Raw genomic sequence first — 23,643 nt, 5'->3', positions numbered from 1 at the left:
ACAGAAAGGAAACTAAGCTATAATTTGGTTAAAGTATGGTTAAAATTGTGAAGAGTAATTTTTGAGGATCCCGGATGAGAGAGAGTAGCGACTCTGCAGACTATAGGGGCCACACATAGGTCAGGATTGACCTATTTGCCTGTACCAAGGGGGGGGAAGGGGGAGGGGTTCTAATGGGGTGGGAAGTGGGGGGGAAAAGGGGGGGGAGCTGGGGGGGGAGACTTGCACTTAGGTGGTGGGCACAAGCGTAATGCACAGAAGAGAGCAGCGAACGAATTGGGAGATAAGCTAAATTACTATGTGGTAAAAAATGTAACCGATAAGAAAATAACGAAGCAGTTTAAGAATCGCTGGTACAGGTGTAAACAGAAAATGGGAAAGAATAAGAACTACAATGACCTGTAGGATAGTCTCAATGAACATTTGTGGATTGAATGAGTTGAACAAAAGGCTTAAAACAGCTGCCCTGCTAAAATCATTTAATCCCGATCTGGTGTGCCTTCAGGAAACGCACATTGAAGGAACTAAGGCGTATTTGCTAGATCAGCTTGGCTTTAAGGTATTAGCAAAAACCAACCAAAACACAAAGACGAGAGGTGTAGCTATTTTAGGCAAGCGGTCTGATATACAGGTTAAAAGAAGAAAGGAGGACCAGTGGGGGAGATGGGTCATAGCAGAACTAATATTTAGAGGAGAAATAATTACGGTTGTGTCGGTTTACGGTTCCACAGGGGATGACCCAGATATCTTTCAATATTTAGATATAGAACTAGCACAATGGCCAGAGCCTATCATATTATGTGGGGACTTAAATCTACATGATGAAGATAGTAGTTTTTTAGACCCCGGTAGGAAATACTCAGGGAGGAAAAAAAGGACATATAGAGCAGTTGCAGATATGGTAACGCACAACTCGCTGGAAGACCCATGGCTAAGATATCACCCCAATCTTGATGGGAGTACCTTTTTTTCAGCCCCACATCAGAGAATGGCTAGGTAAGATTATTTCCTAGTTTCGAGAGATTTAATGGACAGAGTAAGGATTGATAGGGAACCTAGGATTATTTCAGACCATAATCCTCTAGTTTAACTGTAGAAGTGGGACAAAGGAGAAATAAAGAGATAAGACAATGGACCTTTGACAGGGCTTTATTACAGGATCAGTCTTACAGAGACAGAATGAATAGTTGGATTAAAGAATTCTGGGAGATCAATAGGGATTCTGCAGCATTAGGGATAGTGTGGGACGCATTTAAAGCTCGTGTAAGAGGGGAAACACTGAGCTATGTTATTAAGATGCAAAGAAAGTTAAAGGTAGAAGCTGAGCAAATTAAGAAACTAATCAGGGAAGAGGAGAATGCACTTATTTCAGCAATACTTAGTCAATCACCCATTGATCAGATAGCGTTGAAATTAATTGAACTTAAAAATGAAGCTATGGATGGAATGGCGAAAACGACAGTGGAAAAATATATAGCGAATAAAGAAAGGGTATATGAGCTCAGTGAGAGAGTAGGGCATATATTGGCAGTTCGAGCTAGGCAAAGGGAGGGGATTGCTGATATTAAGGAGATGAAAAACTCTCAGGGAGTAACAGTCAAGGAACCTGATCAGATTAGAGAAATGTTTAAATGTTTCTACAGAAAATGATATGCCCTAGATGATCAGGAAAGGGATGAAGACATCAGTAAATATTTAAATGAATTAGAACCATCTGTCCTAACAGACGAGGACAGAAATGGATTGGAAGAGGCAGTGCAGCTGAATGAACTAGTGGAGGCCTTTATTGGATTTACCATCTGGCAAGGCAGCTGGGCTGGATCAAATACCGGTAGAATTTTATAAAATTTTTCAACCATCCCTGCTGAATGAAATGTTTAATGTAATGTTGTTGGCACAAGCGGGCGAGTCTGTTCCAGAATCATGGGGGGGTGCAGACATTATTGTAATACCAAAGAAGGGCAAACCAACAGATGTTCCAGGGTCATATCGACCCATTACGTTAATGAATGCAGACGTTAAGATATTTTCCAAAATTCTGTCGAAAAGACTATCTAGGGTAATTGAAGCGCTGGTAGTTCCATCACAGCATGGCTTTATACCGGGTAAGGGTACAACTCAGCACACCAGACAGGTAGTCATGGCATTCGACGTAGCAAACACTCTAAAAGACCCCATGGCTGCCCTTTTTTTGGATGCAGAGAAAGCATTCGACAGGGTATCCTGGAGGTATTTGTGGGAGGTTTTGAGATGGAATGGTATAGGACCAAGTTTTATAAAGGCTCTACAAACCCTATACATAAACCCGACAGCTAAGATAAGGGTCAACAGAGGTCAGTCTTCAGCAGTTAACATTCAGAGAGGTACTAGGCAGGGATGCCCTTCTTCCCCCCTCCTTTTCGCTCTATACCTTGACCCCTATATACAGAAACTGGAAAACAATGGTCAAATTCCTCCACTAATGTTAAATGGCTCCAGATTGAAAACGCTAGCATATGCAGACGATGTGGCTGTCCTCACTGCAAGTCCTACAACTGCTATAAGTATAATTGAGGGTGAAGCAGGGCGATTTGGTCAATTTTCTGGCTATAGTTTAAACAGCACTAAAACGCAGATCGTCAAAAATCAGTGGGTAGTATGTACTGATGACAGAGTGGTGAGAGAGGCAACGTATCTAGGGGTGCGAATCACAGCAGATATTGATAAGATTGTTGAAAATAATATGGACCCCTTGATGGTTCAAGTCAAAAAGGATTTTGAAAAAATGAATAATCTACATCTGTCCCTGGTAGGATGTACTAACATTATTAAGATGATGATTTTGCCTAAATTTCTGTATTTTTTTAGGGCCATACCGCTGTTGTTTGAAGCCAGTTGGTTCAATAGAATTGAGGCCCTATGTAATAGGTTTATCTGGGCACATGGTAAGACCCGAAGAGCTTATAGATACATGACACTCCCCAGGGAAAAAGGGGGCTGGGGTGCACCAGATTTCCGTTTGTATTATATGGCCTCTGTTTTACAATGTATACAAGGTTTAATTGGGGGGAGTATGGAGGATATAAGCATGCAAACCATGGCTAATGAATTATATGCTGTTGTACTTGGACCAAATGTTTACAATTGTTTTCTAAAATGTATAGACTACAGTTACTTTAAGAGAACCAGGTTTAAAACTGTTTTGGCAGTAGTTACGGTGTGGAACGCTTTTACAAAGAAAGCTAAGATGGGGAGGTTTAATAGATACGTCTATCTGATTAATAATAGATCACTCCCAGCGGAAACATTTTCTGATCAAACGATGACAGAATGGGCAACAAAAGGGATTACACAAATAGGTGATTTTTTTACTCAGGATGGTTTTAAACAGTTCTCAGAACTACGTGAGTCATATGGTATAGACAACAGGGGCTTCTTTAAGTACCTCCAGATTAGGAGTTTCTTAAAGAACAAAATAGGAGGCCCGGTAGGCTTTAGCAAAATAGAAATAATGGAGAAAATAAAGTTGATGGGAGATTGTTCAATTAGGTCCTTTTATGCAGCCCTGATCAAGGAAAAGCAGGATGATTTAGAGAAATTTAGCCAGAAGTGGGCAGAAAAATTGGGGGTAGAAAGAAATTTGTTCCAGGACTCCTTAGATTTAGGATGCACAGTGCTGAGTGCAGCCCCTCTGCAGTCTCAGCACTATAAAACGCTCTACTTTCTCTATTTTACCCCGGCGCGGATTGCAAAATGGGGTGGGAATACTGGAATTAATTGCCCCCGCTGTAATGAATTGGAAGCAGACAGCATACACATTTTTGCAACATGTCCTCAGTTGCAGTCCCTGATCAGGGAGATTGAGGGGTTCTTAGCAAAGTCTTTGGATATCGGGATCCGTCTTACCCCATCTTGGATTATGTTAGGAGTGGTTGAGCAGGAGCATGAGCAGTATACAGAATTTATGTTTGTCTTAATGGCAGTTTACAGATTAACAATTGCTAGGGCTTGGTTAGACAAAGATCCCCCAAAATTCCAAAACTGGTTGGCAAATACGTTATATGCTCATAAGATAGAAGAAAATATATATGCTCGGAAAGGGAGGAGAGGAAGACGTCTGGGGAAAAGAATATGGGAGCCATTAAGTAAATGGAAAGAAAAGCAAAGACAGTAATATTTGAGGGTATTAGGGTGGATTTGTTAATTTGTGGCTGCTGGTATTCTGTATTTTTTTGTTTTTTTGTTGTTTCTTACGTATTGTATTAGACTCATTTATTGTATAAAAAGCCTCAAAGTCTCAAAGTTATTGTGGTGGGTTTCATCATCTGTATTTTAAAGATGATATTTAGGAAAATTAGTAATCAAAGTAAAAGATTGTAATTGTAAATTGTTAACTATAACTTGTGCAAGCAGAATTGTGCTAATGTTTGTAAAAGAAAAATAAAAAAACCTTTAAAAATAAAAAAAAAATAAAAAAAAATATTGAACATTAAAACACTTTTAATTTTTTCTGTTTTCTTTACAATAGCAAGCTCTCCACCACAGTGGCAACTCTGTATACACAGTGGTGAGTTATAGTTAATGTAGTGTGGCTACCGAGTTGAATACACTTTGGGGCCGATTCCAATGCAGGCAGGAAGAGCTCTAACCTGCTCGTATTGAAATGTGCCGTTCGGATTCTTTTATGACCGAGCCATTCTGATGGGCTCGGTCGAAAAGGAATCCAACTCGGTTTTGCAGATGGCTTGCGACGGGCTCAGAGAGCCCGTCCAACATCTGGAAATCCTTCAGTATTCCTCCGGCCGCCTCTTTCCTGCCGAGGGAGTACAATGGCATTTTTCCATTGCCTTTTTTGTGCTGGGGTTTCTGCCACTAAAAGACAGTGGGAAACTGTATTTGGGGCCACCAGCAGGTCCCCCAGCAGGGCCCCCAGAAGGCCCCATGGGTGCGAGGCAGCTGAAGGGCAACCTTGAGGTGCCTGCCATGGTGTGCAGGGATGAACTGCACTTCTGCAGTTAACAATGCGAAGATGCATTCCGTTCGGAATGCTGGATCCCATTGTTCAGTATAGGATTGCGACTGAACAGGGTTCGGTCGCATACTACTTGCAAATCTGAACCCGATGACAATAAGTCGCTCAGTTCCAGTTCCTGGCCGATGTCGGACAAACTCTGGTCCGTCCGACATCGGAACTGGCCCGTAGGTATGGAAGTGTGCAAATTAAAATATTTTAATGGTGTAACATCAATTTTAAAGTTATAAGTGTAAGTTTGAAAATGTAACTGTTTGTATAGTTTACATTTGGTTTGTAGATAAAGAATAAATACATTTATGTTGGTAGAAAGTTGGTACATAGAATATAAACGTAAGGCATAACATCATCATAAAACTTCATTTCAGTCACAGGACCAGAAGAGTACATCTATTCAGAAACTCTGTCCATCACCACCCCTTGTTGTTAAATATTTTGTCCACCATAAGCGTGGAAGGTTATACTCAGATGTGAGTCCCTTGCTCATTGCACCATCAGGATTCAAGCAAGCCGGGCCGACGACGGCTGAAATGCCAGAAACCGGTCTCCGGAAGCTTGTTTCCTTCCCAGTGTAAGAATTGGCTTGGTAGTTTGGTTTGCCCTGTTCCCATCATGCACTGGGACAGGAATAGACTAATTTGCATATAGCCGGGTTCTGAGCTGGGATGGTGCAGTGAGCTAAAAAACGGTGTTGGATCTAGCCCTGATCTCTTGACTGGGTGAGAGTATTCTGCTTAATTCAGAAACTCTGTTCATCACCACCCCTTGTTGTTAAATATTTTGTCCACCATAAGCGTGGAAGTTTATACTCAGATGTGAGTCCCTTGCTCATTGTACCATCAGGTTTCAAGCAAGCCGGGCCGACGATGGCTGAAATGCTAGAAACCGGTCCCCGGAAGCTTGTTTCCTTCCCAGTGTAAGAATTGGCTTGGTAGTTTGGTTTGCCCTGTTCCCATCATGCACTGGGACAGGAATAGACTAATTTGCATATAGCCGGGTTCTGAGCTGGGATGGTGCAGTGAGCTAAAAAACGGTGTTGGATCTAGCCCTGATCTCTTGACTGGATGAGAGTATTCTGCTTAATTCAGAAACTCTGTCCATCACCACCCCTTGTTGTTAAATATTTTGTCCACCATAAGCGTGGAAGGTTATACTCAGATGTGAGTCACTTGCTCATTGCACCATCAGGATTCGAGCAAGCCGGGCCGACGACGGCTGAAATGCCAGAAACCGGTCCCCGGAAGCTTGTTTCCTTCGCAGTGTAAGAATTGGCTTGGTAGTTTGGTTTGCCCAGTTCCCATCATGCACTGGGACAGGAATAGACTAATTTGCATATAGCCGGGTTCTGAGCTGGGATGGTGCAGTGAGCTAAAAAACAGTGTTGGATCTAGCCCTGATCTCTTGACTGGGTGAGAGTATTCTGCTTAATTCAGAAACTCTGTCCATCACCACCCCTTGTTGTTAAATATTTTGTCCACCATAAGCGTGGAAGGTTATACTCAGATGTGAGTCCCTTGCTCATTGCACCATCAGGATTCAAGTAAGCCGGGCCGACGACGGCTGAAATGCCAGAAACCGCTCCCCGGAAGCTTGTTTACTTCCCAGTGTAAGAATTGGCTTGGTAGTTTGGTTTGCCCTGTTCCCATCATGCACTGGGACAGGAATAGACTAATTTGCATATAGCCGGGTTCTGAGCTGGGATGGTGCAGTGTGCTAAAAAACGGTGTTGGATCTAGCCCTGATCTCTTGACTGGGTGAGAGTATTCTGCTTAATTCAGAAACTCTGTCCATCACCACCCCTTGTTGTTAAACACTTGGAGGTTACAGCAGTGTTGGGAGCAATAGCTGTCCGGGGGAAAACAGTCAGCCCCAGACAATAATTGCTCTTGATGCTGACGTAACGTCCAAGTACACATTGATGCACCCTGAATTGAAGACGGATTAGTATTTTGTAAATAATGTGGAGATCCATTAAACAGTTAATCTACTTACAAACAATGTTATTACCATGTGTATCTTTTCTGCATAGGAAGCATAGGATTAAGCTTACCATGAGAGAACCATACCATTTGATTTATATATATTCGTATTCCAAAGGACACTGGGTTTTCCTTTTGATTGTTTGCCAGTTTTCTTTGCGGTCTGCCACCTAAATGAAGTCACTTATTTATTAGACTGAAGTGGTAAAGTAAAGTTGGTAGTTGGATGTGTCACTAAAGTGAGTGGTTTTGTTATCCATTTACTCTGTCAAACTGCCGACATCAGAGGGTATAAAAATGTATGTGAAAGATAAACAATTTGAATAATGTCCATTGCACATTTTGCAAACTTATATATGATAACTGCACAATTCTCTTCAGAAACATTTGATTTGAGAGGCATTCATCCCAACATCTTCAGTTCAAATCTGTCTATGTGGAGATCTTTAAATGTTTACTGTTCCAAAAGACCATATGACAGAATTTCTGAAAGACACTGCCAGAATTGCCACCAATTGATGCCTAGTATGGCTTTTTTATGCAAGAAGATTTTTGAGAGTTGGAAACTGCGCAACAATATGTCCAATATGAACAGAAGTGTTTTGATAGGCCAGTATGTGTTAAATTGAGCCATTATAGTAATTTTTTCTAAATATAAAGGTTCATGAGGTTTTCTAATCTTCATGAACAGAAATTGGGAAAAGCTGAATGTGCAAATTTGCAAATGGAATGTGTCCATGTAAAAATTGCAACTCATGTCTGAACTAAGGAGCACAAATTAATTTGACCCCTACCAAAATCTACCCTTGGAGTAGGGGTGATGATTCACAGACAGATTTTTACACATTGCTCCTCATTCACAAAAGGATGAATTGAGATTTGAAGATTTTACAACTTTGATGCAAGGCTTGAGCATTGTGAGTCACAGTTTCATTTCTCCACAAGACTGATGCCAACTCCTTCAATATTCTAGAAGGGCTGGCACAGGTGAGGGAGAACAGCATTTAGGCTGCCAGTCTAGTTCTCTCTTCGTGCAGTTCTTTTTGTGATTAGGAACCTGTATGCAGAGAAAATGCGCCCACACAAGTATTTATGAGAATCTGATCATGTCCTAAGATTTCAATGTACACTGTATCCGGCTTGAGAACATTCAGACAAGCCATGACAGTTTGGACCTGCAACCAATGACAGTAAGAAAATAATGATTCAAGATTACAGTAGGTGCTAGATATGTAATGTATGACAGACTATGTGAAGAGACCGGGTTTCTTCTTTTTTCTTGTTTATTCTGGGCTGTAGTTTATCGGACTGACTGGCTTTACATTCTTGAATTACGAGCATGTTTTGTAGAATGAGGACAAAAAATAAATTTAAAAAAAAGATTACAGTCGGTGATAGATTTGTAATGTATGACAGACTAGTAATTACATAATATAACCTAACCTAACATATCCACATATGCAACTAGCATAAGAGCCTGAACACATTTGTTGAGATATTAGTACATTAGGGGTCACATACATCAAGCTAAGCAATTGCGATTCCTTATTAGCGATTATTAAGGAATCGCTGTTTAAGAATCGCAATTGCCTATGCATGTTGCTTTCGCAAAAAAAATAGTGATTCCTACACATTTCCTAATAGCGAATCGCAAAGGTCAGAGGCTTTCCGACACTAATTGTCGGTTTCATTTCCGACCACCTAATTACAACCTAGGCAGTCAGAATTTAAACCGACCGGTCATTCCAGCTGGATTCCAACAGGCTCAAGGAGCCCGTCGGCAAGTCAGAGACTGGCCCACAATCCCAATCGATTGCATTTCTGCGGTTGGGATCACGATGCTCGGTTTCCCACAGGTTTTCCATGCAGGGCTTTCCGACATGGAAAGCCTGTCGGGAAGCGAGTTTGGGGGCCCTAACAGGGCCCCTTCTCCTTGTGGCCTCATGTTGTGGGCCGAGGGGACATCTATGTTGGTCCCCTGTTGATCCCTGCAACATGTGGGAGTCACCTTGAGGTGCCTGCCACACGGTGCAGGGATGAGCACAATCTCTCATTTCTCAATTTAGCATGTTTAAGGCCGGTTCATGGCCATAGAACAAGCTCCTATTGAGAAATTGTAGTATAGGACCACACCATATGCGGTTGCATTGTAATTGCAGTGTCACATAATAATGCCCTTAGTGTGTGTTGCTTTACTAAGAACAATACATAATATTATTTGCTTTCTTATGCTTTCTTGTCAAATATTGTAAGAAATCCTATTTCTACCACCTTTAGTTACCTTGGCAAAATGGAGAATCCATGCAATATTTGGAATTGTTTGGGATTTTATTATTATTATTATTATTATTATTATTATTATTATTATTATTATTATTATTATTATTATTATTATTGTTGTTGTTGTTGTTATTGCTATCTATTATTATTATTCATAATATTATTATTATCAATAATGTATTAATACATATATACTTCCATCTCATGACAAACTTTGATTTCCTCTTTTTGTAGTCACACACAATTCAGGAGGCATAGACAAAATAAGGCTCATGCGACTGTTTGAATTCTACCCTAAATGTTGGGCTAAAGTGGCTTCTTAAATACAAATCATTTTCTATTCTGACTTGTAATTAAGCAGTAAATTGGCTGATGTCCACTCATTTGCCTTTTAAGTACATCTTAAAATTGCCCGGGGTTACCCAAGATAGAAGGACAGCATAATATTTATTAAGAGTCTTCAACTGCGCATAAACGAGATTAGTCAAAAGTAATGGTGTATGCTAGAAGGATTCTTTATCATCTGAATTTACCTTTAGTCATCTATTATTTATTCCAACTATTTTCTATGCCATTATAATAAATATTATGACAGAGACAGCTTTTATGCCTCACGTATTGTGCTGCTCTTCACTTCCTCGCTATCCGTCAGGAAAATGTATCTCTGCCTTACCTGTATTTATTGTAAATTATTGCTCACATTAGGATGAAAAATTCACCATCAAAAAGCTGCTTCTTCGGTGGTAGGATCATAAATGCACAATAATGTTTACTGCCAAACTACTGCAGCGTGTTGATGTTTAAACAATCTTAAGGCAGGAAACTGATATTATGCAAGTGAATATTGCATAAAGGGAAATCGCTAGCTTCTGATTTTTTTCCACTTTTGTTTTGTAGACTGAGCATATTTTTCCGGTATGCAAACTATGAGCACTTATCTTCTGATGCTGTTTAAGGTCGAATTCCTTGGAGACAAGTTAAAGTATATGCAAGTTAAAGCAAATTGTGGTCCGTGGTAGTCTCTTAACATGAGAGAGGGTATATTTACAGAGAACCCCTTGACCAAAGCTGTGCAATTCAAACGTGAAGAATATAGGGGCACATTAGCAAGAACCTCCTTAAAATTATCGCTGTTTTAGCGGCAGGAAACTGCAGCTAAAACGGCGACAATGGGCTTGCTAATTTGCCTTATAGAATTCCAATAGAAGCCCAGGTTAGATGTGCAGGACATCTAACCTGGGCTTCTATTGGAATTTTATAACGCATATTAGCAAGCCCATTATCGCCGTTTTAGCAGCAAAAACTGCTGCTAAAACGGCAATAATTTTAACAAGGTTCTTGCTAATATGCCCCATAGTGTGTTGAATGGATCTGAATTATAAGACCATCCTGGTAGTCCACTGTCCACTTGAAAAATAATTGCAGTTCAGGATGTACGCCAGGACTAAGCCTCAGAAGAACTACAAAGTTTAATTCCTGGATTTGAATATTTTCAGAAGAAGCTCTGCATGCACAAATGAGGCTTGGCAAAATAGAAAAATGAGGGTAGCATAATTTGCGTAATCTCAGGAATTTGGGGGCATATTATCAATGGGGTTTATCTCCGCTGTTTTGGCTTTAAAAGCCAAGAAAGCGGAGATAAAATTATCTCCCTATTACCTAGCTGTCGCTAACACCAGTTAGCGACAGCTAGTAGGAGATAGCGACCATCTTGGGCCCCACTTTGCATGTCAGTGATATTTATCACTAATGACATGCAAAGTGGGCGTGCCAAGATGTTAGCGTCTGGAAACAGTTGCTAACATCGCTGCCCTGAGCAGTTCTTAGCCATGTTATCCAATGGGAGGTGGATAACATGGCTAAGAGCATTAGCTCGGTAATGCATGAATATTGCTGACTTTTCAGCGATATTCATGCATTGCGGCCGATTTTTATCACATTTGCGATAAACCTTGGTAATACCAAGGTTTATTTGCGATAACAATCGCCGCAGCTTAGCGGTAAATTTTTGTCTCTAACCAAGCAATAGCGATAATTATCGCTATTGCTTGGTAATATGCCCCTTTGTGTTAGTCTAGTTACGTGGAATTTTCCTAACTTCAGTACATAGCGTAATTATGCCGTGTTCATGGCAAACTTATAGAGCAGGAGCACAGAAACAATGAGAATGTACAGAACATGAGCCCCTTTCTGCTCTTTACCGCTACCCACTTCTGAATGCAAAAAAGCCTGTAACTCACTTTACCTCTACACAGCATTAAACCCTAAAGACCCCTTAATTCATGTTACCTCTACCTGCCCAGGCCCTAAAAAACAAATGCTAGAGTTCCCTGGACCCCTGAAAACTAAAAAAACTGCTTACTTCTCTTTATTTCGACCTGCACCTAAACACAAAAAACCTTACCTCCGTTTTCCTCTAGTCTTCTGAAAACCCTAAATACCCTTCTCCCTTCACCTCTATCAACTCCTAAATCTTTAGTACCCCATGCATTAACACTAAAGCCCTCAACTTTTTTAAGTGACATAAACATTATTTCACTTAAAAAACACTTACCTGTGTTTCGAAGGCCTCTATTGTAAAACACTTAAAAGGGTCCTGGTTGTACTTGCCTGCTTTGCAATAGTTTCTGGTGTAACATCTATCATGGTAAACACCACAGCATCCAAGGGATTGAAAAGTGGGCCTCCATATCCGCAGTTGATGGTAGCTGTCTTCCAGTGCCCAACGTTGAAGGAATTCTCTGTCATTCTCCTTGGCCTGCTGTCCATGTACAGATCTAAAACAGCCAATCAAGGAATCCTCAGGGATTATCCTAAGCCCCAAAATGGAGAGAGGTATGACCATACTAGCTATGAGCTGATGGACCATACTGCAACCCCACCTCGTCTTTCCCGTCACTGCCACATATCAAAATCAGATGAAAATGCAGCCACGTCATCATTTTAGAAAGGAACATGAGCTATAATCATTGGCTGAGAGAAATGTAAGCATTTCATCCATCCTTTTTTTTTTGGTTTTTCTCAGTATGATCATCTTATGGATAAATACATATGCCAAAAATGTCCACTGTCACGTTAGTGCCAGCACATTAGCAGGTATGGGCCATGGAAGCCCACAATATGCCAAGATGTGCTCAAAGCATGCCAGAGACAATACTTTACCAATGTTGGGCTCAATCATGCAACGTAGTTCCAAAATATGCTAAGAATCAAATTCCTGCTCCCATTTGTAGAATTATCACCAGGGGAGGTGGGGAATCACCATTTCATCGTCATTCCATAGATAATCAAAATATACTCAGAAACATACCAGGATAGCAAGAACAAAACAATACCACGTACTGTGACTTTTACTTCTTAATCCATGAATGGCAACAGTCGGGCACACAATACCTCATTGCGCAAGGTGTGCCATAACCTCCGAGTTCTCTTTGCATGCACACACACTTCTCATTGATGATATTTTATGCCATTCTGCCAGAATCGGCTGCATTCTGGCTTGCCCTGATTATTAATTGAACAGTGGCTTCACATCAGAAGACTTTTGTTGACTGCTTTATATGTGTTTTTAACAGTCTAGCTAAAAGGTGATAGACGTTGCTGGAGAGTGTCATTTCTAAATTACACCCACTCCAACAGTAAAACCTTTGCTTCAGAGACCTGTAGAAGATTTATATATACACACGTGTCCCCTAGACTTGCCTTAAATAAAGAACTGGCCTTCACTCCTTTAGCTGCCTGGTCAGCATCTTCACTGTGCCTGGCAAGTAATTACTTGAGTAGCTAGGGTTGGTAAATACACAAACTTCCTGGTCTTTTCAGTCTTGAGTCCACCACAAGTCTCTTTGTTTACTGCCCTACAATTCCTGTTTCTTTGTCTTCTTTTCTTGCTTAAGGGTTAATGTTGGATGATGAATATAAGTATTGGCCCCCAAAAATGAATGCAGTACCTGCCAACTGCAACCACAGGCACACATTGAGCACAGATTGTACCAAACATAACTGTAGACAGCACAGGTGTTTGGTTCTAAAGCTATTTGTCTAAGTACCAGAAATCTGCCAAGTGCATGTCTCTGCTGCAGAAATACCTATTATTTTCTTTTTTTGTTGTTTATCCGTGCTGTAACCTTCATTGATAAACCTATCAAAAAATGCAGCTTCCCCTTTTAGCACTACTTGTAACAGTCTGTTTTCATTGTCAGTTGGGCGGATCTAAAAATATCTGTTGATAGAAACGAGGTAGCTGCCACCACACTTTTAGAAGTCTGCATCTTTTGATACTGCATGTCACACTATACTTATCCACATACTAGACTAATTGAGAATCCAAGATAATGCTCAGGAATTGGCAAACCCCATTTTCAGGTGAATACAGTCTCTCCCTTTTGCTACACTCTTCTCAATGTATTTTGTGAACATTGAGGTAGTTGTTCCAAAAAAGATAGACTACAGAACCTCCTTACTACTACTGTTTGACTGTTACCTCCTTACTTTAGTGAATTGATTGTTTTCGATTCACTTGCTACATATACACAGACAATTCTCATATGCTCCTAAGAATTAAGAAAGCCACCAGCTTAAATCACTGTGGCCTGGGGCCATATAAACTGGCAATAGAAAATTGTGGGTGCCAAACTGACTTTAAATTAATTCTACCACTACTGACATCTATACTTGTATTGACTGGTTCCTCTACCACATTTTCATGTAGTGGCTACCACAAGTGTGGCAACTAGTCTTGTCTGCAAGAAGTCTCAGAAACTCCAGCTGCACTGGATATCATTCTCCTCCTTCTAACCTCAAATTGAATTAATAGTCAGAAATTCCGTCCATACAAGACTTTATTGCATTAACGAGTTTTATTATTGGATATCTGATTACTACTTGCATATGCTGAAAGTGATTGAGAACATTGTCACACCACTGCTGCTGGGACCATGTATGTTTAGTTTTAGAAGGTGTTCACAGGCCTCAAAGTGCTTGTCATGTTTCATTCAAGGTTCTCTATATCATTAACATAGAAGCCATTTGCTTTTCCCCTCTTTTACAGCAGAAGAAATGTTGCATAAACAAACCAAGGTGGAGCCTCCAATCATGCCCATGCTTAAATTTGAAATCCCTAAATATCACAAATCCCATTCAAGGTGGAATCCTTTTCTAGACCAATCTTCACATATATATATCAACACCACTGCTAACCCAGAAAGATATCAACCACTTATTCTTCAGAAGTACCATTCAAATATGGCTATACTCTTTGGCTTTATAATAAGATAAATGCAGATTTGTGTTGATACAATAATATCTCTATCCTTACATTAGGACTTAAAGCGGCCACTGGTCATCAGAAGAATGCTAGGTTAGAGCCTTGTATTCTAGCCAGTGCCTTATGAACCTGGTTAACATTGCAGAAAGGATAAAGTTCCAGTCCTTACCGGAATTCTTTTAGCAGTCTCAACTCACGTCAAGGCGTTATAGGTTGCAACAAACATATATTCCTCATTGTTTACAGTATGGAAGTGGGTTTTCTAAGCTTTCCTAAATATTTTTTCTAAGACTGAGTCATTAGTCTGTGCCATACACACTTATTAATTATAGAGTGGCCTTCTTCCTTCATTCCTCTTTTTGTTTAAAATTTGGTAATTTGGTTGTCAGTTTAGATAGAATCTTCTTCTCACCATGACCATGAGGCATATGTTTGGTGTGCGATGGAGTACAAGACTTCTAGTCCTGGCACCAGAAGCTACTCACTTAGGGTCAGATGTATGACCATTTCATTTCGCGAGTCTCTAATTGCAATTTTTTGTGACTCGCAATTAAAGAATCTCAAAATGACATGTACTAAGGTGTCTCAGACACATCAGTGATTCCCAAAGTGGTCACATTTGACTTACCTCATCAAAATTCATGAAGCAGGTTGCATTTTATGACCCATTGGGAATGGGCAATAACGCAGAGATGGTGGCCTGCTGGGGACAGCAGACCACCATGTGTGTGTTTGCTTTTAAATAACGCATTTTTTTAATGAAATGCAGCCCATTTTGCTTAAAGGAAAATGGGATATATTTCAAAAAGAATAATGTAACATTTCTGTTTCATTTTTTAAGGGTAGACTGTGGTGCCTGGGGACACCTTCCCATTTGCGACTGGCTTACCACCTACTTGAAGTAGGTGATAAACTGCAATTGCTTTGTGACCTGATTCAGGAAAAAAACAATCATACATCCCACTGCAATTAGCTGATAGGAAGGAATGCCTTAGCATGCCCCTTCCTAATAGCAACTCTTAAACCCTATTTTGTGAGTTGGTAATAGGTTACTTACTTGCTAAATAGGGTTTGTACATAGAGAAATGTATTTTACTGGTCGGTAACTGCCCAATGGGCACTTTGCCACCGGTAAAATACACCGTACATCTGTCCCACAGAGCTTAAACTGAATTTCATACTCCAAAACAATCTAGTAACCAGAAGGTCATCATCCCCAATATGAAATCTTAATACCAGTCTTGTAGTCTATGTTTACCTCAATCTGTACCAAGTATCCCATCTGAATCAACAATGTGTTCTTGACCAACACTGTTAACTATGAATAACAGGCACCAATATTTCTAAGACCACTGTGTCTTAAGACTTATCACAGCCATTTCATTCATGGGACCCAAACACTTTCTTTTTCCAAGATGTAACAGTGAGGCTTACCAACATATTTCTAACTCAAACAGGAGTTGCTTTTATACTGAATGAGAATTTACCACTATTGCCTTGCCAAGAGGGAAACCACAACATATATGTTTGTTCACTTCTAACGATAAATTAAAGCATTGATTTAAATTACAGATAATTTGTTACTTTGAGATTACAATATTCAACATGTGGGGGTTAGGTTCACTTTCAAATTGAAACTTGTTCAAATAGTCACAGCATATTTTTTGTGGGTTACATCTTGATTTATATGGGTTGGCATATGTTTTGGAAGGGTGTTCGAAGAAAAATAAAGATATCAATGAGAACTTGGACCTATGCATTATACCTGCACCTGCATAAGGAATAGAGTGTGCATGATCTTTCCCTAAATTAGTGTATTTGTGTCAGTTGCTCATCAAACATTGGAAAATTGACCTTTTTTGTGGTAGTGTGGTCACCTTGAGTGCAGCATAATTGTATGCTGACATTTAATTTGTGTGTTTTTATTGGACTCCATAGGGACAATACAGATGTGCATCACGTTAGAGTCATTAATCCATAATCGTATTTGTAACAATAAGAAAGCTTGGGACCTGTATTAATCTGTGATTAAGAGCTGATTGCTTTCCCAGCCACCCTAAGTCTTCCAAACCTTTTGTACATCAGTAGAATGTTAAATTTCTACAGAGAAGGGAAAAAGGTATTCCCTCAATTACTGCCACTCCCCAAAAATATATATTATTGTATACAAGGTATAATGACTAGTCCTGTCATAAATAATGGATTGATCGAGAAACCATAGAAGAAACCCGGTCCAACAATGCATGCTCTCCAATATACACAAATTGCATGGGAAATATTGCATCCCATGGCATGAGGAATACAGCCCTGGATAACACATCGTAATGCCTGACCACAGCATGCACAGTGATGCCTTGATGCAACTTGAAATTTAATACCTCTAGCCACTTTTTATTTTATTTTTTATTTATACATTTTTGTATAGCGTGAACACGACTCAGGAGGGTATCGGAGCACTTTACAATATACAGCTATTTAACGTTAGATGGTAGAGGTAATATACATACATTCGATATTTATCTTTCAGTGCAATAGAGATAGATAGTAATATATGGATAGCATGGGTGACTAGTAGTCAATAGAGAATGAGCCACACACTGCTTTTAAACATTAGGAGGTTGGGATAGTAAATGTATATTCAGTAACCGTCAATCAAAACAAAAGAGGTAGACAGTAATAAATGGTTAACATAGGTGACTAGTAGTCAACTTAGCATTAAAGTCTTAGGAGGTGAGTTTGTTCATTAAAGCATTTTTACTTCTTTCTTGAAGGAGGGAAATGAGGGGATTCCACGTATCAATGGTGGTAGGGAGTTCCAAATCTTTGGTGCGATCCCTGAGAAAGCTCTGCGCCCAGTTCTCTTTTCATGGAAGGATTGTGGTTTCAGTTGTAGTGAACTTGCACTTCGCAATTGCCTGCATCCTCCAGAATGCTCTAGCTTTAGTGCTATGTAAATGGGGGTATTGCTATGCAGGGCTTTGTGGGTCATGCAGGCGATCTTTAGGTGTTTTTTTGCCTCTTAGGTCAGCCAGTTCAGAGCTTTCAAGGTCGGAGAAAAGTCATTCAATCAATCAGGTGTTTGTTAAGCGTGACTACTCACCCGTAAGGGTCCCAAGGCGCTGGGGGGTCGCAGGTTCCAATCCATCAAGGAGTGGTCTGTCGAAGAGCAAGGTTTTGAGATTTCTTGCGAAGATGGGAAGCAATGTTATATGTCTGAGGTGGAGCGGAAGGTCGTTCCAGGCTCTGGCCGCTCGGAAGGATGGCGTGGAACCCCCTGTCTCGGCAACATTATCCGAGCTGAAAAGGTATGCCAAGTCCGTAACTGCGCGCCTCCAATTCTAAGAGGTAGCCCGTAAGCCGAGAGTAGATCTAATTTTTGAACTCATTTCACCATTTCAGGCGGAATTACACACCTTTGACTGCGAGTCTACACTTAACGTTGGACCGCCGCCACGCTCTAATCCAAGTAAGATTACCCGACCCCCCTTCCAGAGTGCCCTGCGAACCCTTGACAAGTAATGCAGGTACTGACTGGTCCTTTAATTTCCACAGATTTACACTCCCCCTGACATACAAGTGGTTTTTGAGAAATACCTGTAAGTACCCTGGCTTGTGTTTTTTGACGTAGTTAGTAATATAAGTGGATCATGTGACTTAGTTGAGTTTGTTTTTATTGCAGAGTCCGTCCCAGAAAAATCGAGCACCTTTTGAGGTAGGATTAGGCTCCCTGCCTTTTCTGTAGTGTTTCAGGGTGGCCCCCCTAGCACATTGATTTATGTCTGTTCTTTTCCATCCACAGGCACACGGTCCTGATGAGATTTCCCCATACCTAGGGGTTATCGAAACGCGTAGACCCTCTCCAATTAGCATTAGGAATGTGTTGCTGAAACTGATAACAGTGCATTAACACTGAATACATGCTTTCCAATGCTTGGATTTTTGTAAAAGAAATGTATATATTTTCTGTGAACTATTATACAAATGTATATAGATATTGATCTTTTTTGTTGTTTGTATGAATGTGTGAATGTGAGTAGTTGCGAATGAGAGAATTGCTAATGTTTGTCTAATGTGGAGTGAAATAAGCATTGTTTCTCAAATAATGTCAAGTTTATTTCATTTGTTGGTTTTGCACAAAATTTATTAAAATGGTTGGATTGATTCCGGACAAACAAGTGTCCTGAGAGTTACTGTTTAAATCAGTAGGTCGCGTGATCAGTTGAGACCCCAACACAAGTAGTTGGCAATAGTGGTGTTCGTTTTGGTTTTTCGGAAGGAGAAAGAGCGGCCTCCCGATCTGATCTTTCTGGAGCGGGGGACTACGGCATAGGAGAGTTGGGCTGATCATAGGGTCCTTTGGGGTACATGGAATTTGAGTCGGCTGTTCAGCTATGCTGGTCTGGTGTCGTGGAGGGCCTTGTGAGAAGGGTTAGCATCTTGAAGGTGACTCTAGCTTTGATGTGAAGCCAGTGGAGCGTGCACAGTTGCTGGGAGATGTGGCAGTGTCTTGGCAGGTTGAGAACTGGTCTTGCGGCAGCATTTTGAATGTTCTGTAGCTTGCAGTGAGGATTTTGTTTATTCTGGCATAGAGTGCGTTGCCGTAGTCGAGCCTGCTGGTGACCAGGGCTTTCTGTGTTCGAGGGGGATTCATTTGAAGGTCTTACATAGGAGGAGGAGGGTGTGGAAGCAGGAGGACAAGACGGAGTTGATCTGGCAGTCCATTTTGAGCTCTGAGTCCAAGATGATTCCCAGGTTGCGTGAGTGGTCCGTGGGGCTGGGCGGGCTTCCGAGGGCGGGATCCACCAGGTGTCGTTCCAGGTGTCTGGGTTTAGGCCCATGCTAAGTACTTCTGTTTTGTTGGTGTTTAGTTGTATGCAGCTGTTTTTCATCTATTTGGCGATGGCTTACATGCCATCTCAAAATTTGTGTCTGGTGGTGTTGGGTTCGTTGGATAGGGAGAGGAGGAGTTGGGTGTCATCTGCGTATGACACTATGTTGAGTCCGTAGGTTCTGACGATGAGGGCAAGCGGAGCCATGTAGACGTTGAAGAGCGTAGGGCTGAAGGATGACCCCTGGAGGACTCTGCAGGTGGTAGGTGTAGGATCCGAAGGTGGGAGTCTGAATCACTGCGTTCTGCCAGAGAGGAAGGAGCAGATCCAGTCCAGGGCCTTGTCTTGGATCCCTGCGTCATGGAGTCTGCCTATTAGGGTACGGTGAGAGACTGCGTCGAATACCGCTGAGAGGTCGAGGAGGATGTGGGCTGCTGTTTCTCCTTTGTCCAGTAAGGTACAGATGTCGTCTGTTGCAGCGAGGAGGAAGGTTTTTGGACTGTGGTTTTTTCTGAAGCGGGATTGGGAGGAGTCGAAGATGTTGTGCTCTTCAATGAATGTGGCGAGTTGGCTGTTGATGGCTTTCTCAATGACTTTAGCTGGGAACGGGAGCAGGGAGATGGGTCTGTAGTTTTTGAGGTCGATGGGGTCCACCAAGGGTTTCTTCAGGAGGGGGTTGATCTTAGCGTGTTTCCAGTCATCAGGGAATGAGTGGGTTGCCAGGGAGTGGTTGATGGTGTGGCGGATCATGGGTGCCATGGGGTTGGTGGCTCTTTTGAAAATATGTTGGGGGCAGGGGTCCACGGGGGCCCGAAGTGGATTGACTTCATCATCTTCAGTGTGTCTTCGGTGGTGAGGGCTATCCAGGTCTCAATCGCTGGCTTCAGGGTGTCAGGGGTGGATGGTAAGTGCTCAGTGTGTTGGGTGTCTTTATCGAAGTTGTCGTAGACGCTCTTGATTTTGTGATGGAAAAAGGTGCTGAGTTTGTCGCAGAGGTCTTGTGAGGGAAGGATGTTGGTGGACTCGCTAGAGGGTGGGGCGAACTCCTTGATGATGTTGAAGAGTTCTTTGTTGTGTGCATGAGGTGAGATTCTGTCTTCAATCGCTTTTTTCCTCATTTTTCTGATGAGTTGTCGGTGGCGGCTCTGAAGTTGTTGTGGGCTTCAGTGGATTTGGTGTTCCTCCAGGACTTCTCGAGGTGGCGGCAAGTGTGTCTGCACTCTCGAAGTTCGGTGGTGAACCATCTAGCTTTCTTGGCAGGGGTGTTTTTGTTTTCTTGAGGGGGGCTATGGTGTTGGCGCTGTCGGAGACCCATCTGTGCAGGGTTTAGGCTGCGGTGTTGGGGTCCTCATTTTCCGCGATGGTTGGGGTGGAGTTGCTGAGTGATGAGGTTAGCTGGTCGTCAGTGATTCTGGTCAAGTTTCTTCGTGAGAGCAGGTGCTGGTGTCTATGGATGGTGGGTGTTCTGAAGGTGAAATGGATGCATCGATGGTCAGTCCATGGGAGTTCGGTGGTGTGGCTGAAGGTGATGGAGTTTCCTGTTGTGAAGAAGGGGTCGAGGGTGTGTCCTGCTGAGTGCATGGGTTTGGTCACGATCTAGCGGAGTCCAATGTTGTGGAGGTTGTCCAGGAGGGTTGTAATGCTGGGGTCCAGTTGGTTGTCAAGGTGGAAGTTGAGGTCTCCCAGTAGGGTGTAGTTGGTGGACACGATGGCATGTGGGGATATGTTGTCCGTGATGGAATTGGCGAAAAATCTGCTGGTTCCAGGGTGTCAGTAGAGGAGGGTTCCTTGGAGGGTGGTGGTAGGCCTGGCCAGTATCTTGAAGTGAAGGTATTCCATCAGGTCTGTGGTCTCATCGGGGAGTGTGCTCAGGCGGAGAGTGAATTTGTGGACAATGGTTATTCCTTCTCCTGTGCGGGTGAGGCAGTCTTTCCTGTAGATCTTGTATACTTGGACAATGGCAATGGCGATGTCCGGACCCGAGGTGGTGTTGGTCCAGGTTTCGGTAAAGAATGCTACGTCCGGAATGGTGCTGTTGAGGAGGTCCCAGATTTTGGTGCCGTGTTTGTGGAGGGATCGGACGTTGGGGAGGATACATTGCATGATTTCTATTAGTGACGGGATGAACGGTAATCATTTAAAACTAAACCCTGACAAGACCGAGTTGGTACTTGCAGGTGGTTCCCCCAGTCCCTCGAACCCAACCTTCTGGCCCCCTTCCCTTGGTCCCCCCCTCACCCTCCACTTCTGTAAAAACCCTAGGAATAAAAGTCAGCAAGGACCTCACTATGCGCTCCCAGATCAGTACTGTGATTTCTTCATGCTTTCTGACTTTACGGACCATACGAAAAATCTCTAGGTTTTTCACTTTTCCTGCCCTGAAGATCATCCTTCTTGCCATGATCATTTCACGCCTCGACTATGGCAACGGCCTGTATGTAGGTGTTCCAGCATATGAACTCCGATGCTTACAACTCATCCAAAATCAGGCTGCTCGACTGATCTACAAATTTCCCAAGTTCCATCAAGTCACTCCGCTGCTAATAACCTTGCACTGGCTTCCCATCCTTGAGCGATCTCTATTTAAAATGGGCTGCACAATCTTTCTGGCTTTGGCTGGTACTGCTCCTGCCTTTATCAGCTACAAAATTAATGCTTATGCCCAAACTAGAAACCTGCGATCATCTTTGCAGTTCCTCCTATAAAAATTTGGAGCCATAAGGTTCTCCACCCTGGCTGCCCCCTTCTGGAACGCCCTTCCCTTTTCCATCAGATCCATTTTCGTTTATTCTGATTTTCAGAAAGCCCTTAAGACCTTCCTCTTCTCTCGCGCCTTTTCACCCTAAGCAACTCCTCCTTTTCCTTCCTGGGCCTTTCCATCCCCAGCGCCAAGAACCCGCATGGTGATCGAGCGCTATATAAAACCCTTAACTTCGACTTCAACTTCAACTTCATTGCAGGGTCTTTGGTTTGTTTGTGTTCTTGCGGGCAGGTTGCGCTGGGCCCGTGGTCTTGGCGGTGCTGCAGGTGTGCCGGCAGCGGTGACAATTGAAGGGTTCATGGGTGTCGGCTGGTGATGCTAGCTTGCAGTTATTGTTGCGGCCTGGTTTGTGAGCGTGGAGTGCCGCTGGGTCGTAGCATTGGTTGTGCAGGAATCCAGGGTTCCTGGTGCTGGTTGCTGTCGGGTCGCGGAGAGGCGCAGATGGGCTTGCCTTTGAAACACCAGAGGCACAGCCCCCAAGTAGGGGTCGGGGAGGGCTGGACAGCTGGGAGGCTGGAACAAGGAGGGGCGGCTTGATTGGGCCGGTCCCACTGGTCTTGCTGGGGAAGGGACCGCGGGGGCAGCAGCGGTGGGAAAAAATGGGCTGAAAAAAGGCAAAAGGAAAAAGGTAAAAGAGAGAGAAAAGTGCAAATAAAGCAGCAAAAGTGCAAGAAAGAGTGTAGGAAAGACACAGAGGACAGAGAAGGAGAGTGAAAGGGGGAGATTGAGATGAGGGTAAAAAACTAGTAAAAAACGGAGGAAAGACACAGGAGCAGAATGAAGAGGGGAGCTTGAAATGAGCTGAAAACAACAGAAAATGGAGGAAAGACCCAGAAGGAGAGTGAAGGGGGAGAAAGGAGTTAGGAAAAAAAAGGAGAGAAAAAGCGAAGCGAGACAATGGAGACAGAGGTCCACTGGATCGCCAGGGATAAGGTACAGATGAAACCTGCGGGTAGAGTAGGTCTCTCGAACACCAACACTTGAGAGTGCAGGGGCTCGGGGGAAGGCCTCACTTAATGGTGGAGCTGCGAGGGAGGGAGAACCATTTCACTGACAATGAGCCAGTGGTCTTGCTTGCTTGTCCCCGCAGAGGTCGCCATTAAGTAGGGGTTGGGAAGGGCTGGACAGCTGGGAGGCAGAAGGGGAGCTGGATTGGGCCGATCGCACTGGTCATGCTGGGGGAAGGGGCCACTGGTCAGCAGTGGCGGGGAAAAATGGGCTGAAAAAGGCAAAAGGAAAAAGGCAAAAAGAGAGAGAAGTGCAAATAAGGCAGAGAAAGTGCAAGAAAGAGTGGAGGAAAGACACAGAGGACACAGAATGAGAGTGAAAGGAGGAGATTGAGGTGAGGGTAAAAAATTAGTGAAAAACGGAGGAAAGACACAGAAGGAGAGTTAAGGGGAGCTTGAAATGAGGGGAAAACAGCAGAAAACGGAGGAAAAACTCAGAAGGAGAGTGAAGGGGGGATAGAATTGAGGGAAAAAAACAAGTGAAAAAGGAGAGAAAAAGCGGAGCGAGAG

Source organism: Lissotriton vulgaris, chromosome 12 (genome assembly GCF_964263255.1).
Source record: "Lissotriton vulgaris chromosome 12, aLisVul1.2, whole genome shotgun sequence".
NCBI classification, from domain to species: domain Eukaryota; kingdom Metazoa; phylum Chordata; class Amphibia; order Caudata; family Salamandridae; genus Lissotriton; species Lissotriton vulgaris.
Note: the sequence above shows the minus strand (reverse complement) of the source record.